The following is a 4,618-nucleotide window of genomic DNA, read 5'->3' as shown; positions in this document are numbered from 1 at the left end:
AAAAAGGAATAAAAAAAAAAAAAAAAAAAGAATGTGGACTGTCCACAGCTCACCAGTTCCTCACCTCTAGACCCAGTTTGAGCTCCTTGAGATCCAGCAGGGCCCCCCGCTATCTTTGGGTGTTAGAATTTCTGGTGTAGTAGAATTTGTTTTAGAAAATGGTAGTGTACCTTTGGGGAAAACAAAATACATTAATTTGGGTCCTAGGTCAGGAAAGCAATTTATATTTGGCTTTGGTCTGGGTTGGTTTTGGTCTTTGCCACTGATCAGGAGAGCGAGAGGGTGGAAGGGTTGTCTTAGCCCTAAAGCAAGAGAAATGGGTTGAAGCCCAGCTCTGGCCAGAATCATGTAGGGGAATTGGGCCAGGCCTTTCCCATCTGGACTCTTCATTTCAACACACATTTACTGAGCAACTGCTATGTGCTAAGCATGGTGTGAGGCACAAGCGGACTCTGCCCCGGCCCTCAAGGGAAGGCTCACAGTTTAGAGTGATCAGGGCTGTTAGGGAGGGGAGTGAGTGTAGTCACTGGTGTGAGTCCAGGGCAGGCACTGCTTGGGTTGAGGGGTGACATCGGATGTTATGGAGGGAGGACCGGCTACATAATTTATATGGTCCTGTGCACAGCGAAAATGCAAGGCCCTTCTTCAGTTTTCACGATGGCAATAACACAGCATTACATCAAGAAGCGGGCCCTTCTGACACAGGGCTCTGACGCCACGGAGCCAGCCCTGCTGGAAGGAGGAGCTGCCTGAGTGGAGTCTGCAGTGTGAGTGTGAGTGTGAGTGCAAGTGCGAGTGTGAGTGTGACTGCGAGTGCGAGTGCGAGTGCGACTGCGAGTGTGACTGCGAGTGCGAGTGCGAGTGTGAGTGTGACTGCGAGTGCGAGTGCGACTGCGAGTGCGAGTGTGAGTGCGAGTGCGAGTGTGACTGCGAGTGCGAGTGCGAGTGTGACTGCGAGTGTGACTGCGAGTGCGAGTGCGAGTGCGAGTGTGACTGCGAGTGTGAGTGTGAGTGCGAGTGCGAGTGCGAGTGCGAGTACGAGTGTGAGTGCGAGTGTGACTGCGAGTTCGAGTGCGAGTGCGAGTGCGAGTGCGAGTGTGAGTGTGAGTGTGCCAGGGGAAAAGGAAGAGGGAGGCATGGAGAGCAAATGGCCCTAGCGGCACCGTGGAATTCCAGGAGCCGCAGCCAGGACAGGGTTTTCCCAGGCCTTGGGGATCGTGCGAGGTTGCCGGCTGTCCTTTCTTGGCAGGGGATGGGGCTGGAAGTGGGGGAACACAATCATTTTAATATGACATAATCTTCCCACTCATTGGGAGTTAAAGTGTCCTTTCTTTTTAAGAAATAGTAGAAGTTGCTTTTAGTAATGTAATTGGCAAACAAATACACATATGAAAGTGAAGTGAGAAGCCCATGTTGGTCCCTAATTTTTTAAAAAAGTGGCTGCTCTGTGGACCTTCCTCCCAGCTCCACCCCCACCCCACCCCAATCTAGGCTCCAGAGGCCTTCCCTCTTGATGTCATATGTCCCTGGAGAAGCCACAAGTGACACCCAGCTAGCCTTGATGAGAGCCGAGGCAGGAGAGGGCTACCAAGCATGTTCCAGGACTTGGGAATGGGCACTAAGGAGACAACAGCTGGGAGGAAAGGCTCTGGCAGAGCCCAGTCATGACCCCTTCCCCCTCCAGCTCTCTGTCTCTGCAGGGTAAGGCACAAGCTCGGGCTGGGAGCAGCTGGGAGCGCAGCAGCTTTGAAATCCAGCAGGGAGATAACGGGAGACAGAGAAACCAAAGGCTCTGCTCACACGCACTAGGAAGTCAACACAGAACAAAACAGATAAGGAGCAGACTGTCTCTCTCAAGGCCAGACTGTTTAAAAAGAGACTCCCTGGTGTGGACATTGGGTTTAAAGACTCGGCAGCTGATAAGGAGATCCCTTGATGGGAAGCTAAAGAGATAAATGAGGCCCCCTAGCTTGGTTTGGTGACCTCCAGTGGGACTGGGCTCCTGGCTGGATGCAGCTGGACCCCCACCAGCCTTTGAGTTCTGGCCTCGTCCCAGTCAAGGCCAGGCCATCCTATTTCAGGCTCCTTGGGGCTCCCCATTTAGCCTAAAGCTATTATAGTTTTGATGTTGTCTTTAAACAAAGGTAAGTAGACTATGTTTCTAAGAAATGCTCCATCAAGTGTCTTTGAGCCAAGGAGGGCCTTTGAGGAAATGTGGTATAACGGAGAGGACCTGGCCTTGGCCTCAGATGATGTGCCCTTTGCCCCTGAGCAAGTGACTTCTGTGAGCCTCGGTGTTCTCATCTGGACAATGAAGAAAATCAGGCCATCCAGGCAGGGCTGGGTGTGAATGAAGAGATGATGGATATAAAGTGCTCAGCCAGTACTGCCCTTCACGATGGCAGTGGGGCTCCTGCCTGGGCCCTGAGGCGGGCCTCACTCTGGTCCTCCTCTGCCTGCTCTCTGCCCCGCTGGGACCAAGGGTTGAACCCACTTGGAGCCCACCCACCCATCGCTTCTAGACTGGGTCCTCTGTCCACAGGTCCCCAAGCCTGCTTTCCAGGCCTGAGCTGGCCTCTGCCCCACCATATCATCCCAAGGAGAGCAGGATGTGCACTTCCAGGCCCGAGGGGTGGCCAGTGGTGGCTGTTTGTGTAAGAGAATGTGGGGAGAACATAGAGAGTTTGGACAGATGTTCTGGGGTGCCAACACACACCCAAGGCTGCTCATGGTACAGGATGGAGCCTGTGATAAATATGCTCCAGTGACTATTGTATAAAAAACATCCAAAACTTAGAGGCATATAACAACAACAATCACTTTGTTTTTATGTCTCACGGTCTTGGGATTGACAAGTCTCAGCTGGATGATTCTCTTACGTGGTTGCAGTCAGATGTTGGCTAGGGTTAAAGTCAGTCCCGAAGGTCCCCACCCAGGTGGTGGCTGTGGGCAGAGCTCCTATACCTATGCTGGCATCTCCATGTGGCCTGGGCTTTTTCATTGTACAGCAGCTGGGGCACAAGAGCAAGGGTCTCCAAAAGAACCAGGCAGAAGCTGTGTCACCTTTTGTGACCCAGTCACAGAAGTCATGCAGCACCATTTCTGCAGTAGTCATAATCCTGCCCAAATGAGGGGACAGAGGACATAGACTTGCAATGGGAAAGGCATCAGGGTACATTGTAAGACAAGTATAAGGATTGGGGTAAATTGTGGGGCTGTCTTTGAAATGTACAATATGCCACAGAAGAGAGGGAAAGCCTGGCACAGGTAGGGGCCTCTTTATGTACTCTTGCCCCAGGCCCTGCAGACGAGAGGGGCAGTGGCAGTCTTGTGCCACCCCGTACTACCTTCCAATCTAGGTATCCACACTGTGAAGGTTAATTACAGGTGTCAACTTGATTAGATTAAGGAATGCTGAGAAACCCAGTGAAGCTATCTTTTTAGGTGTGTCCATGAGGGTGTTTCCAGAAGAGATTAGCATGAGAGCCTGAGTGGACTGGGTGGGAAAGATCTGCCCCCAGTATGGGTGGGAACCATCCAATCCTCTGGGGCCCCAAGAGAACAAAAAATGGAGAAAAAAGTGAATCTCTCTCACTGTCTGCTGGAGCTGGGATACACACTTCTCTCCTGTCCGTGGACATCAGAGCTGGAGACTCTTCAGCTTTTGGGTTCCAGGACTTACACCAAGGACACCATCAGCTTCCCTGGTTAAGAGGCCTTCAGACTTGGATTGAGCCACGCTACTGGCATCCAGTTTGCAGACAGCCTATCGTGGGACTTTTCAGAATCATGTAAGCTAATTCCCTTTATGAATCCCCTCTCATATATTTATAATGTATCCTATTGATTCTGTCTCCCTGGAGAACCCTGACTAATGCAGAGTTTGGTACCAGGAGTGGTGTCGGAGCTACAGCAGAAAAACCCCAACAGGGCCATGCCTAGTGGAGCCGTGAGAGCAGGACAACCTTGGAGACCCCAGACCTGTGGAGCTACCAGAGTGGAACACAAGCTGAAGTGTGGCCTGAGACCAGGAAAGCCAGGAGCAGAGCTGCCCAAAGACTTGGGGGCCCAACGCCCACACCAGCACGCAGAGGACATCAAACATGGAGTCAAGGTACAGGATTCTCCAGCTTTGAGATTTAATCCCTGCCCTGCTGGATCTCGGACTTATGTGAGATCTGTTGCACCTTTCTTGAGGACTATTTCTCCCTTTTTGAATGGGAACATGTACCCTATGCTGGTCCCACCATTGTGTTTTAGAAGTAGATAACTTGTTTTGACTTCACAGATTCTGGGACTTTGAACTTTGGACTTTTGAGTTGAAACAAGTTAAAACTTTAGGGGTGAAATGAAAGTATTTGTATGTGAAAAGGATATGAGTTTTGGGGGGCCAGGGTGAAATGCTATGGATTGAATGTCCCCCCAACTCATTGAAGTTTAAATTGTGTCCCCCAAAGTTCCAAGTATTGAAAACTTGGCCCCCACTCTATCTGTTGAGGGTGGGAAATCCTGTTATGGTAATAGAGGCCTTGAAGAGGTGATTAGATTGTAGGACCATGCCATAGTGAATGGATTAATAATGGTGTTCAGGGGTGTGGTTCTGAGGGCTTTAAAAGAA

At 50.8% G+C, this 4,618-nt stretch overlaps 1 pseudogene; it reads left to right on the top strand.

Moving 5' to 3' along the window:
- Positions 1–4,618, top strand: part of LOC103596429 — a 50,738-nt pseudogene that overhangs the window by 42,255 nt on the left and 3,865 nt on the right.

This window comes from Galeopterus variegatus, unplaced genomic scaffold (assembly GCF_000696425.1).
Source record: "Galeopterus variegatus unplaced genomic scaffold, G_variegatus-3.0.2 Scaffold2009, whole genome shotgun sequence".
Classification (NCBI taxonomy): Eukaryota; Metazoa; Chordata; class Mammalia; order Dermoptera; family Cynocephalidae; genus Galeopterus; species Galeopterus variegatus.
The sequence above is the reverse complement of the archived record's forward strand: the minus strand, read 5'-3'. Positions and strand labels throughout refer to the sequence as shown.